Source organism: Coregonus lavaretus, assembly GCF_964263955.1.
Source record: "Coregonus lavaretus genome assembly, chromosome: 8".
NCBI lineage: Eukaryota > Metazoa > Chordata > Actinopteri > Salmoniformes > Salmonidae > Coregonus > Coregonus lavaretus.
Window position 1 is genome coordinate 13311426 of NC_139995.1, and position 15479 is coordinate 13326904.

The 15479-nt window shown below is 42.4% G+C and overlaps 1 protein-coding gene across 1 annotated transcript in view; it reads right to left on the bottom strand.

Moving 5' to 3' along the window:
* The window catches only part of kaznb (kazrin, periplakin interacting protein b), a gene marked incomplete at its 5' end in the record, with an annotated part of 125205 nt that overhangs the window by 109307 nt on the left and 419 nt on the right, over positions 1 to 15479 (bottom strand).

A 15479-nucleotide genomic window follows, 5' to 3' on the forward strand; every position in this document is an offset into this window, starting at 1 on the left:
TGACTTAATTAAAAAAGTTGGAAAATCCAACCTTTAAGGACACCAATTTTCTTTTCTTTTTTATTCCTCTTTTTAGTCAACTTTAGCATGGGATCATAAGCTTATGAGCACCACTGTATACTGTGCTGAACATCCAGGCTATGTGAGACACAAAGGCTAACTTAAACACTAAAGACTTTATGCATCCCTGCCCATTTTAAGTGGAACTTAAGTATTTGTACTATACATGGATACATTGCATATACCTGTGCATCACATAGACAACAATACTGTACAAAGCCAACAAACACATTGGTCTGTTTGCCTTCAGGGACTCCTCTCAACAGCAGCTGCAAGAAGCAACAGGAGCCAAAAGACCCAGAACAGCTTTGAGAGAAGAGGAGAAGCAGAGGCTGTCTGAAGAGGTCTGCAACACCATCCTGGATCACACCAAAGAAAGGTTCTCTTTCTCTGGCCACCTTGTGAGTGCTACCTTACTGCAAGCAGACATGTTTGAAAGGTACTGCCATTCATTTCCTGATGAGGCTCTGAATGCCACTGTGAATGCATACCCCATGCTGAGCAAGGCAAAGCTCAAGACAGAACTATCTCTGATCTATGAGAATCCTGAATTCAAGGGAGGCTGTGGTGCACTGGCACTGTACCAGGTTCTCATGAGCTACAACCTCCAGGAGACGTTCTCTGAGACTGTGACTCTGTTGAACATCCTCATAACTACTCCCATGACAACAGCTGAAGCTGAGAGATGTTTCTCAACTTTGACACGAGTTAAGACATTCCTGCGAAATTCAATGGGCCAGGAACGTCTGAATGCACTGGCCATGCTTTCCATGGAGAGGGAACTAGTCCTCAGCATGCCTGATTTCAATGAGAAAGTCATTGAACGCTTTGCTGTATTGAAACAGAGAAGAGAACAGTTTCAGTACAAGTAATGTAGCCTCTCTCTCTCTTTGTCCCTCCCTGTCTGTCTCTTTAACACACACACGCCCAAATCAGTTCACAGTTGATGTTGTTTAAAATAGTTTTTTTTCATTTTAAAAAAAGTAATAAAAATAAAAATCTGTTCATGTTCATTTTTACAAATCTATACAATTGGCCAGAATATGGTTGTTCATATTTACAAATCTATACAATTGGCCAGAATATGGTTGTTCATTTTTACAAAGCCATACAGATAGCTGTGTTTACCTTTTCTAGAAATTACTTTCAAATTCTGTTTTCATTCTTATTTCATTTGTTTATGGAAATGCATATTGTTTATGCAGTGTTGAGGAATGTGAAAGAACACCCTTGATTATTTTTACTGTGATAACTTATTTTGATTTTGTAAGCCAACACTTTTGAGATCAGTCAATAAATGCTTCTGGTATTGACTTATATGCTGCCCCTGTCTTCATGTTGTTGCTGGACATATCTTTTTTAAAATGTGTGTAGGTCACCTAAATCATCAGAAAAATTGCCCCTCCTGAGAATTTTTTCAGGAGCCGCCACTGCGAGTGAGCAAATTTTTTATGCCAGGCGAAATCGCGCCTCATTAGGTCATTGTTATGGATGTATCCAAATAAATGTCACTAGAAAACAGCTTAAACAAATGCAAATGCAGCTACTTTGCTGTTATTCTGGCTGCACTTTTTGATGTGACTGTAAGTTAGCCGTAGTTGGCTAGCTAGCAAGCAAGGGATAAGAACGTTGCCAGCCAGTATGGCAATAGAACATTTAGAACAAACGACTGGATCACGGCCATCGATACAGAACAAAAAGACTGAACGACTGAGTCGCATCTCTGGCAACCGAACCAATAGAACGAACGACCAGCCGGCTTGGGTAGCAACCTTAGATTTGTGTCGGGACTATATCTTGTGGAAGGATGAAATAGTCTAAATATATTAATATATCAATTTATATTTATATCAAAATAATGTTTTTAATGAAAATATGTCAATCATTATTTGAATATGTTGGTATCCCGTTGTATAAAAGTGATAATGCCTTTGAAGCCGGTGTTTGGAGGATATATTGGCACGGTTTGGCGGCCCGAGACGAACCCCCGTGCCAATATATCCTCCAAACACCGGCTTCTCAGGCATTATCACTTAAATATGTCACAACAGGTGTAAATATATGGGTCATGACAGTGTTTTGACAAGTTATGTCAGCTGTTATGACATATTATGACATGGTTATGACCGTGTCATAACGTGTCATGATGCTGGGTGTCAAGTAAAGTGTTACCCTGTTGGTACAATGTCGCTGATGCAGAAAACTACATTCCCACTTGCACAGTCAGCACACTAACATAACTCTGAGAAAGTTGACTGTTAAAAACAGAAAGCATTTGATACACGAGACTGCATTTCCAGGTTCTGAGAGGCAGTATATGTAAATTATACTCTCGCTCAGTTAGCACTCTCCCCAAAATAAGATCAGTGAGTAAATGCACAAGCAGGATCCAGACTCAAACCATTTCAAACCTGCCTCACGCCTGCTATATCTGGCCCTGCTCTGCATCTGTCTCAGGTCTGTAAATGCTGTGGCGCTGCATGGAGAGTCTTGAAGGTGTTTAAAGAAGCAGCAGCCTACTGTAACTAAGCCTCATCATGCTCTCGATGGGTTTCTGTGTTTCTGCGTCATTGAACCCGAGGCTGCCTGTGTCTGCTGACTCCACACATATGTCGTCCCTACCCAGTACCCAGCGCCGCTGTCCTCCTTTCCCCTTGGTCTGGAATATAAAACCCCTTAGTTACACTGCTGAGTCCTCCACTGCATACAAATGCTGAGCTGCTTGCCAAGCCTCCAGTATTCCTCTAACAAACGACAGAGCTACAAACAGAGAGGTGGGGAAGGAAGTGAAACAAGCTAACGATGAAGACAAAAACAATTTACTCTACCACTGTAATAAAGAACTAATATATCCACAACGAGCCACAATACAAAACCATAACACCACAGTATCCAGAGCACATGACCAATAGTACAAACACCCATACTGTAGGACAATACAGTGCCTTCAGAAAGTATTCACACCCCTTTACTTTTTCCACAATTTGTTGTGTGGGATTCAAATGGATTTAATTGTAATTTTCTGTCAACGATCTACACAAAATACTCTGTAATGTCAAAGTGGAAAAATAAATCTAACAAAAAAAAAAAACTAATATATCTTGATTAGATAAGTATTCAACCCCCTGAGTCAATACGTTTGGCAGCGATTACAGTTGTGAGTCTTTCTGGGAAAGTCTCTAAGAGCGTTGCACACCTGGATTGCACAATATTTGCACATTATTCTTTTTTAAATTCTTCAAGCTCTGTCAAGTTTGATCATTGCTAGGCAGCCATTTTCAAGTCTTGCCATAGATTCTCAAGCCGATTTAAGTCAAAACTGTAACTAGGCCACTCAGGAACATTCAATGTCATCTTGGTAAGCAAGCCCAGTATATATTTGGCCTTGTGTTCTAGATTGTTGTCCTGCTGAAAGGTGAATTTATCTCCCAGTATCTGATGGAAAGCAGAATGAACCAGGTTTTCCTCTAGGATGTTGCCTGTACTTAGCTCTATTCATTTATTTTTATCATAGAAAACTATCTCGTTTTTGCTGATGACAAGCATACCCATAACATGATGCAGCCACCACCATGCTTGAAAATATGACGAGAGGTGCTCAGTGATGTGTTGTGTTGGATTTGCCCCAAACACAACGCTTTGTATTCAGGACATAAAGTTAATTTCTTTGCCACATTTTTAGCAGTTTTACTTTAGTGCCTTGTTGCTAACAGGATGCATGTTTTGGAATAGTTTTTACTCTGTACAGGCTTCCTTCTTTTCACTCTATTAGGTTAGTATTGTGGAGTAACTACAATGTTTTCTCCTATCACAGCCATTAAACATGTCTGCTTTTTTTTTTTTTTACCCATCTACCAATAGTTGCCCTTCTTTACGAGGCATTGGAAAACCTCCCTAGTCTTTGTGGTTGAATCTGTGTTTGAAATTCACTGCTCGACTGAGGGACCGTACAGACAATTGTATGTGTGGTGTACAGAGATGAGGTAGTCATTCAAAAATCATGTTAAACACTATTATTGCACACAGAGTGAGTCCATGCAACTTATTATGTGGCTTGTTAAGCAAATGTTTACTACTGAACTTATTTAGGCTTGTCATAAAAAAGGGTTTGAACACTTATTGATTCAAGACATTTCAGCCTTTCATTTTTAAATAAATTGTAACAATTTTGAAAAACATAATTCCACTTTGACATTATGAGATATGTGTAGGCCAGTTACAAGAAAATCTACATTTAATAAATGTTGAATTCAGGCTGTAACACAACGAAATGTGGAAAAAGTCAAGGGGTGTAAATATTTTCTAAAGACACTGTAGTACAGAGCTCATAACACAGAGTGCATGCTCTTCAATCCAGTAACAGAAAACAGGGTCCATTGCATGTACAGTCGTGGTCAAAAGTTTTGACAATGACACAAGTATTGGTCTTCACAAAGTTCGCTGCTTCAGTGTTATGAGATATTTTTTGTCAGATGTTACTATGGTATACTGAAGTATAATTACAAGCATTCCATAAGTGTCAAAGGCTTTTATTGACAATTACATTAAGTTTATGCAAAGAGTCAATATTTACAGTGTTGACCCATCTTTTTCAAGACCTCTGCAATCCGCCCTGGCATGCTGTCAATTAACTTCTGGGCCACATCCTGACTGATGGCAGCCCATTCTTGCATAATCAATGCTTGGAGTTTGTCAGAATTTGTGGGTTTTTGTTTGTCCACCCACCTCTTGAGGATCAACCACAAGTTCTCAATGGGATTAAGGTCTGGGGAGTTTCCTGGCCATGGACCCAAAATGTCGATGTTTTGTTCCCCGAGCCACTTAGTTATCACTTTTGCCTTATGGCAAGGTGCTCCATTATGCTGGAAAAGGCATTGGTCGTCACCAAACTGTTCTTGGATGGTTGGGAGAAGTTGCTCTCAGAGGATGTGTTGGTACCATTATTTATTCATGGCTGTGTTCTTAGGCAAAATTGTGAGTGAGCCCACTCCCTTGGCTGAGAAGCAACCCCACACATGAATGGTCTCAGGATGCTTTACTGTTGGCATGACACAGGACTGATGGTAGCGCTCACCTTGTCTTCTCCGGACAAGGTGTTTTCCGGGTTGCCCCAAACAATCGGAAAGGGGATTCATCAGAGAAAATGACTTTACCCCAGTCCTCAGCAGTCCAATCCCTGTACCTTTTGCAGAATATCAGTCTGTCCCTGATGTTTTTCCTGGAGAGAAGTGGCTTCTTTGCTGCCCTTCTTGACACCAGGCCATCCTCCAAAAGTCTTCACCTCACTGTGCGTGCAGATGCACTCACACCTGCCTGCTGCCATTCCTGAACAAGCTCTGCACTGGTGGTGCCCCGATCCTGCAGCTGAATCAACTTTAGGAGACGGTCCTGGCGTTTGCTGGACTTTCTTGGGCGCCCTGAAGCCTTCTTCACAACAATTGAACGTCTCTCCTTGAAGTTCTTGATGATCCGATAAATGGTTGATTTAGGTGCAATCTTACTAGCTGCAATATCCTTGCCTGTGAAGCCCTTTTTGTGCAAAGAAATGATGACGGCACGTGTTTCCTTGCAGGTAACCATGGTTAACAGAGGAAGAACAATGATTTCAAGCACCACCCTCCTTTTAAAGCTTCCAGTCTGTTATTCTAACTCAATCAGCATGACAGAGTGATCTCCAGCCTTGTCCTCGTCAACACTCTCACCTGTGTTAACGAGAGAATCACTGACATGATGGCAGCTGGTCCTTTTGTGGCAGGGCTGAAATGCAGTGGAAATGTTTTTGGGGGATTAAGTTCATTTTCATGGCAAAGAGGGACTTTGCAATTAATTGCAATTCATCTGATCACTCTTCATGACATTCTGGAGTATATGCAAATTGCCATCATCAAAACTGAGGCAGCAGACTTTGTGAAAATTAGTATTTGTGTCATTCTCAAAACTTTTGACCATGACTGTAGTACCCTACATAGTCCATAGCACATCACCAATAGCTCTCGGCCTATAGAGCAGAGCCCATAGAACATAGACATTGTTAATCCATATTAATTAGTGAATCAGTAGTTAGCCTTGGGCTCCCGTTGTGGTGAAATATATAGCCTTTACAGTACTCCAGTGGCTAGCTCTTTAACATGCAGGGCACGCTCCACACAGATGGGAGTGCACAGAGCAGAGTGTGCATGTTTGTAACAATGAGAGAAGGTAATGATAGTTGAAATTGGACCGCCTCTATGCATATAGGATCGAGAAGACATTTAAAATAGGATTATATTTATTTTGAGGTGGCATTGACAGACCTTTCTTCACCACAAAAAGGCTCTTCCTTATGAAATGAAAGCATTGTAACCCTGTGTTTTCTAAAGGTTAACTCTAAATATAACCCTTGGCACCACGACTTTTCATTATGTTGTATGAAGGTTCAGTGGTGTTTTCATTAACACTGCATCTGTGAGCAGAGTTATAATGAAAAAGTGGCTCCTGCTGTTTCTATTTTCAGTAAAACAGCATCAGCCTTTATCCTTGGGTGGACTCGACCAGGGTGTATTGTATTCTATTAATCATGTATAAGTGCATGTGTGTACCACTTACAGTACGCTGCTTGCCAAAATAACTCTGCAACAGAACGGGAAGCTAAGCGTTTGCCAGGAGCTTTTTAATGCCATATAGAATTGAACAGATCTTAAGAAAGCTTGAGCACCGGAGCATGAAAGCAACTCTATCTCTAAACAAGCCACTCTTCCTGAGTACCGTACAAGCTTTGTGATAACAATGACACTATATTACATTTTATCACAAAAGAAAAGTGAATTACTGGCTACTATCTGCAAAAATGCAGGAAGGTGTGAAATGGAGGCTGTGTGTGTGTGTGTGTGTGTGTGTGTGTGTGTGTATGTATGTATGTGTGTGTGTGTGTGTGTGTGTGTGTGTGTGTGTGTGTGTGTGTGTGTGTGTGTGTGTGTGAGAAAGAGCGATAGAGAGTTCTAAAGAAGCCCAAAGCTAAATCAGTATGAAAGAGAGAAACAATACTGTAATGCAATGTGTGAAAACATGATGAGCATCGCAGGCATTTCTACACATCAAAAGCCTGGGGAGCGTAGTTTGAACATTGCAGTCAGATTCTGTAATTGGCTCAGTGCTCCATAAAGGGCTACTGTCCTCCTCTGACATCAGCAGGTGTCTGTCTGCTCCCTCTCAACAATGACATGATTGGTCAGAAATGTTCTGTCTCCAGACCCACAGATGCCTCCACTTAGGGATGAGCCTCCTGCCAATCACGGTCAACATGTTGATTTCCTGTCCAGGGGAGACATGCGGTTTCCCAGAGTAAATGTTTTATTGAACCAGCTTAGAGAGAGGCAGGAGGACAGTGCACTAATGAGGAGACCTCACTCAGCAGTACACTCCTAGCACAGAGAGCACAGAGCGGACAATAGCCACTACACAACTACACAGACACTCAACATGTCTGCAGAATAGCAATTAGACACTTTTGGGGCTACTACACACTTGCTGTAGTCACTACTTATGCAGACACACATATGCATACATATATAAATACACAGTATTGACTACCCTAAGACAGTACACACACACACATGCACCCACACACATAGTCCCACAGACCCCGTACTTACACAGTGACCATTAGAGAGATGAGGCATGTCCATCTCTGCAGTCAGATGCACTAATGTAGTGCTGAAATCTAATATGGGGGATTAGACCACAGAGATAGAGAGAGGTATAAATGAAGCCTGTATTTACTCTGATGGAGTGATTACCAGCACCACTGAGGATACCCAGTGACCACTGTCAATAAGGACCTCTAATCTAAATACAGATATGAAAACCACTGTGACTGAGCCGTTCATCGTAAGCCTAATAAAACAGTGCGACTGGCTTTTTATTAGGAACTAAGGACACTGCCAATAATATCAAATGTGTCTGACCGTGATTCTAATGGTAGATGACACTAATGTTTTAGCAGTCAATCTGGACACACAGAAAGAGGGTTGGAACATTGGCCGTGCGCCAGTCCACTGACCCCCCCCCCCCCCCCCCCCCCCCTCCCCCCGCTCTCTCCCGCTCTCACACAGAAGTGTTGAAGACGGTATGAAGAGTTATAGGCTCCTTAGACTTTAATCTGCTGATCGCCTTGTTCTCCCTCTGTCCTCTGTCCTCTGTCCTCTGTCCTCTGTCCTCTGTCCTCTGTCCTCTGTCCTCTGTCCTCTGTCCTCTGTCCTCTCATCACTGGAATTCAGCAGAGCAGAAAGGTGACTGGACAGTACAGTAAAGGGGCATTTAGCCAGAGCAGACCCAGATATGGGATTGATTTGAGTGACACGCATTTAATGCATTAAAGACAATCTCCCAACTTTATAGGCCCTTGTGAAATTTGTTGGCCCAACCAGTGTTTTTGGAGGCACAAAGTGGGACTAAACACTGCCCAAAACGTAAGATATGTATACAGAATGTTTTGTTGTTGTGAATAATTCAAATATATATTTTGTAGTTTCCAGATACAGTGGTTTCTCTTGGCACTAGCTTTAGGCTGGATTATGGTCAAATCTGGTCCCACATAAAACAATGCTGTCAGGATAAGAGATCTGTGTTACCTTGATACAAACAATCCTGTTTTCATGTAAATACAATAACACTGCAATGTTACAGACACCCTTAAAATGTTGTTGAGGAGCAGAGAACCGCATTGAAAGACAAACCTGGAGAATGACATGGAAATATAAACCATTCAATGTTGATAGGCGATGATAAACACGCTGCCAAAAACCTACAAGTTAGTTTAGTTTTGTGACAACAACAAAAAAACTGGATCTGTCATCTTAGAACTCTAACCTGTTCAAAAACATTGAATTAATAACAGCAACTTCACAGAGTAGCTGATTTGTATAATTGCATTAGCTAGATAGATTTGGTTAGGCAGAGTGGGCTTGATAGCACAAATCAAGCTACAGTACATTCGGTGTGACTCAATCAACCCTGCATTTACATAAGTGCAAAAGCCCCTTTCCGTGTGTGTGTGTGTGTGTGTGTGAGCGAGACAGAGAAGTTTCTCCTATCTAATAAGGCCTAGCTCTGCTCTCCTAGATACAGAAGAGTCTCATCATCAGCAGGACTTCAAAACCCAGCACACATTTAGTAAAGAGGCTTTGAGCCGCCTGCGATCCCCCCAGTCAGAGGCAGAATATTAATCAGGGCCCTGTCACCCCTCTGACAGTAATACGCTCCTGCATACCAAACACACTTAATGAGTCCACAGACACATTCAAACAAAGAGCATTATTTATATGCAAAGAGAAGAGCGGAACAGCGAGAGAGACACACTCTCGTCAATGACAATGAACAAACACCAGGCTGGATAAGCTCGTTTATCTCATCAAATCACTCCACGGCCCCGCAGTGAGCAGAGTTGGCTAAATAAATCACAAGATAGTAGATATAGTAGACTACATCGCACCACAGCTCATTACACCCAGCCAACGAACATGTGTTAGTGAGTTATGTTCTCATTATCACAAACAACTCTCTTTCTGCCCATTATGCTTTAATACTGTGAATCCCCAATCTAATTGCTTTTACTGTGCGTCTCCGTTGAATTGTTGATAACGAATTTCTGAATCTAGACTAGGGCCTTTTATCTCTCTTCCGGATGTGCAAAAAATACTTTGACGTGAACTTTCTGCAGAGAGTAAGTTCTCTCTGCAAGACGGGCGAGAGAGAGAGAGAGAGAGAGAGAGAGAGAGAGAGAGAGAGAGAGAGAGAGAGAGAGAGAGAGATATTCACGCTGGAAGCAAGTCAATCTGTAGTCCTCAAGGGAAATAATCTGTATTTAGGAGCTAGCTGACCCTGAATATTGTTGAATAAGACATCAGCGGAACATGGTCGACATTGAGATGATCTAACAGTTGCAGAGTCCTGTCAACGCATGTGTTAATTTACCTGAAAACGTAATAGATTCAGCTCTCAATAATTCAGCCATCAGTCTGGACAATGTAAATGTCCTAAATAGTTTCTCAGCCTCCTCATTCTAATGCCTTGATGTTAATGCTGTGTAAAAATAAATACATCAAATACTGTCATGAAAGATTTAAAAAAACAAATCCAAGCAAGCCGCCACCATTTCCCACTGATATTTTAACTAGAGCCTGACCGATAAATCGGTTGACCGATATTGTCGTCCGATTTTAACCTTTCACAGAAATATTTGCATCATTCTTTATTCCACAGATAAAGTGCTGATATTATATACATAGAACAAATAAATATGTCTGCTCAATTTGTAAGTCGCTCTGGATAAGAGCGTCTGCTAAATGACGTAAATGTAAATGCCTGAAGAGGGCGCTCTACGAGCTGCTCATTGAACATCATTCAGCCACAATGTGAGAGAGTAAGCATGGTGGGTAGACGGTAAGTAGGTTTCCACAGCCAGCATATTTGAATAAGTAAATAATCAAAAGTACACTTTACCAAGCAAGCAGCACTGACCTCATCACATTCTCACTTAGTTAACGTTAGATGGCTAGCTAGCCAGAAAAGCAGTTAGCTTAGCTATCTAGCCAGCAAAAATATGTGAACACCCCTTCAAATTAGTGGATTCGGCTATTTCAGCCACACCCGTTGCTGACAGGTGTACAGTGGGGGAAAAAAGTATTTAGTCAGCCACCAATTGTGCAAGTTCTCCCACTTAAAAAGATGAGAGGCCTGTAATTTTCATCATAGGTACACGTCAACTATGACAGACAAAATGAGGAAAAAAAATCCAGAAAATCACATTGTAGGATTTTTTATGAATTTATTTGCAAATTATGGTGGAAAATAAGTATTTGGTCAATAACAAAAGTTTCTCAATACTTTGTTATATACCCTTTGTTGGCAATGACACAGGTCAAACGTTTTCTGTAAGTCTTCACAAGGTTTTCACACACTGTTGCTGGTATTTTGGCCCATTCCTCCATGCAGATCTCCTCTAGAGCAGTGATGTTTTGGGGCTGTCGCTGGGCAACACGGACTTTCAACTCCCTCCAAATATTTTCTATGGGGTTGAGATCTGGAGACTGGCTAGGCCACTCCAGGACCTTGAAATGCTTCTTACGAAGCCACTCCTTCGTTGCCCGGGCGGTGTGTTTGGGATCATTGTCATGCTGAAAGACCCAGCCACGTTTCATCTTCAATGCCCTTGCTGATGGAAGGAGGTTTTCACTCAAAATCTCACGATACATGGCCCCATTCATTCTTTCCTTTACACGGATCAGTCGTCCTGGTCCCTTTGCAGAAAAACAGCCCCAAAGCATGATGTTTCCACCCCCATGCTTCACAGTAGGTATGGTGTTCTTTGGATGCAACTCAGCATTCTTTGTCCTCCAAACACGACGAGTTGAGTTTTTACCGAAAAGTTCTATTTTGGTTTCATCTGACCATATGACATTCTCCCAATCCTCTTCTGGATCATCCAAATGCACTCTAGCAAACCTCAGACGGGCCTGGACATGTACTGGCTTAAGCAGGGGGACACGTCTGGCACTGCAGGATTTGAGTCCCTGGCGGCGTAGTGTGTTACTGATGGTAGGCTTTGTTACTTTGGTCCCAGTTCTCTGCAGGTCATTCACTAGGTCCCCCCGTGTGGTTCTGGGATTTTTGCTCACCGTTCTTGTGATCATTTTGACCCCACGGGGTGAGATCTTGCGTGGAGCCCCAGATCGAGGGAGGTTATCAGTGGTCTTGTATGTCTTCCATTTCCTAATAATTGCTCCCACAGTTGATTTCTTCAAACCAAGCTGCTTACCTATTGCAGATTCAGTCTTCCCAGCCTGGTGCAGGTCTACAATTTTGTTTCTGGTGTCCTTTGACAGCTCTTTGGTCTTGGCCATAGTGGAGTTTGGAGTGTGACTGTTTGAGGTTGTGGACAGGTGTCTTTTATACTGACAACAAGTTCAAACAGGTGCCATTAATACAGGTAACGAGTGGAGGACAGAGGAGCCTCTTAAAGAAGAAGTTACAGGTCTGTGAGAGACAGAAATCTTGCTTGTTTGTAGGTGACCAAATACGTATTTTCCACCATAATTTGCAAATAAATTCATAAAAAATCCTACAATGTGATTTTCTGGAGAAAAAAAATCTCTATTTGTCTGTCATAGTTGACGTATACCTATGATGAAAATTACAGGCCTCTCTCATCTTTTTAAGTGGGAGAACATGCACAATTGGTGGCTGACTAAATACTTTTTTCCCCCACTGTATAAAATCGAGCACACAGCCATGCAATCTCCATAGACAAACATTGGCAGTAGAACGGCCTCACTGAAGAGCTCAGTGAATTTCAACATGGCACCGTCATAGGATGCCACCTTTCCAACAAGTCAGTTCATCAAATTTCTGCCCTGCTAGAGCTGCCCCGGTCAACTTTAAGTGCTGTTATTGTGAAGTGGCAATGTCTAGGAGCAACAACGGCTCAGCCGCGAAGTGGTAGGCCACACAAGCTCACAGAACAGGACCGTCGAGTGCTGAAACACGTAGCGCGTACAAATCGTCTGTCCTCGGTTGCAACACTCACTACCGAGTTCCAAACTGCCTCTGGAAGCAACGTTAGCACAAGAACTGTTCGTCGGGAGCTTCATGAAATGGGTTTCCACGGCCGAGCAGCCGCACACAACCCTAAGATCACCATGTGCAATGCCAAGGGTCGGCTGGAGTGGTGTAAATCTCTCCGCCATTGGACTCTGGAGCAGTGGAAACGCGTTCTCTGGGGTGATGAATCACACTTCACAATCTGGCAGTTCGATGGACAAATCTGGGTTTGGCGAATGCCAGGAGAACGCTAACTGCCCGAATGCATGGTGCCAACTGTAAAGTTTGATGGAGGAAGAATAATGGTCTGGGGCAGTTTTTCATGGTTCGAGCTAGGCCCCTTAGTTCCAGTGAAGGGAAATCTTAACACTACAGCTTACAATGACATTCTACACGATTCTTTGCTTCCAACTTTGTGGCAACAGTTTGGGGAAGGATCTTTCCTGTTTCAGCATGACAATGCCCCCATGCACAAAGCGAGGTACATACAGAAATGGTTTGTCGAGATCGGTGTGGAAGAACTTTACTGGCTTGCACAGAGCCCTGACCTCAACCCCATCGAACACCTTTGGGATGAATTGGAACGCCGACTGCAAGTCAGGCCTAATCGCCCAACATCAGTGCCCAACCTCACTAATGCTCTTGTGGCTGAATGGAAGCAAGTCCCCACAGCAATGTTCTAACATCTAGTGGAAAGCCTTCCCAGAAGAGTGGAGATTGTTATAGCAGCAAAAGGGGGCCTGATTGGTGGAGTGCTGAAGAGATGTTTGTCCTTCTGCAAGGTTATCCCATCTCCACAGAGGAACTCTGTTGCTTTGTCAGAGTGACCATTGGGTTCTTGGTCACCTCCCTGACCAAGGCCCTTCTCCCCCGATTGCTCAGTTTGGCCGGGCGGCCAGCTCTAGGAAGAGTCTTGGTGGTTCCAAACTTCTTTCATTTAAGAATGATGGAGACCACTGGGTTCTTGGGGACCTTCAATGCTGTAGAAATGTTTTGGTACCCTTCCCCAGATCTGTGCCTCGACACAATCCTGTCTCAGAGCTCTACGGACAATTCCTTCGACCTCATGACTTGGTTTTTGCTGTGACATGCACTGTCAACTGTAGGACCTTATATAGACAGGTGTGTGCCTTTACAAATCATGTCCAATCAATTGAATTTACCACAGGTGGACTCCAAATCAAGTTGTAGAAACATCTAAGGATGATCAATGGAAACTGGATGCACCTGAGCTCAATTTCGAGTCTCATAGCAAGGTTTTAGTTTTTTATGTAATACATTTGCAAAAAAATGTCCAAAAAACTGTTTTATCCACTGTACCTAAGGTAAACTAAAAAAGTGTTGTATTTACTGCCGTATTTTTAGAGGATATACACTGAACAAGAATATAAACAGAACATGCAACAATTTCAAAGATTTTACTGAGTTACAGTTCATATAAGGAAATCAGTCAATTGAAATAAATTCATTAGGCCCTAATCTATGGATTTCACATGACTGGGTATACAGATATGCATATGTTGATCACAGATACTGTACCTTTAAAAAAAAGGTAGGGGCGTGAATCAGAAAACCTGGTGACCACCATATCTGGTGACCACCATTTGCCTCATGCAGTGCAACACATCTCCTTCGCATAGAGTTGATCAGGCTCTTGATTGTGGCCTGTGGAATGTTGGCCCATTCCTCTTCAATGGCTGTGCGAAGATGCTGGATATTGGCGGGAACTGGAACACATCAATTCAGAGCATCCCAAGCATGCTCAATGGGTGACATTTCTGGTGAGTATGCAGGCCATGGAAGAACTGGGACATTTTCAGCTTCCAGGAATTGTGCACAGATCATTGCGACATGGGAGCACGCAGATGAGCTTCCCTGAGACTGTTTCTGACAGTTTGTGCAGAAATTCTTTGGTTGTGCAAACCCACAGTTTCATCAGCTGTCCGGGTGGTTGGTCTCAAACGATCCCGCAGGTGAAGTAGCCAGATGTGGAGGTCCTGGGCTGGCGTGGTTACACGTGGTCTGCGGTTGTGAGGCCGGTTGGACGTACTGACAAATTCTCTAAAACGGCGGAGGGGGCTTATGGTAGAGAAATGAACATTTCCTGCAGTCAGCATGCCAATTGGATTATCTTGGCAAAGGAGAAATGCACACTAACAGGGATTTAAACAAATTTGTGCCCAAAATCTGAGAGAAATAAGCTTTTTGTGCGTATGGAACATTTCAGGGATCTTTTATTTCAGCTCATGAAATCTGGGACCACACTTTACATGTCGCGTTTATATTTATGTTCAGTGTAGTTGCTTTTTGGTGGATATCCTGTAAACCACGAATGAAATGTTCTTAAATCATGTTAATTTTAATATTTTGTTAAGAAATCATCATTTAGTGTATCTGTTAATCCTTTGGTGCACAAAAGGTATGTTTTTCATTCCTCCTCTAAAAAAACAATATATCGGCAGATATATCAGTAATCGTTGACATCTGCCTCCCTAAAATCCATATCGGACCCAAAAGTCCCATATTAGTCGGGCTCTAATTTTAACCTGTCAAACAAGGGAGCAATATACATTTCTTTTTTACGATTGTGAAAATAAAAGACGTATGTGTGTCCATACTTTGAAGAGTGTTTTGGGTGACAACACTGCTGTGAGATTACACTGCTATAATATAATGATCCCCCTCCTCCACATACTGTACCAACACCTGATATGTATCAGCCTTACTAACGTTTCAATCAGCCCTGCTAGTGTTTCAACTCAACACAGCAACTGAGATATTAACCATGAGTAACCATGACCTAACTGCTACACAAACTGCACATTTCCTCATGGGCACAAAAA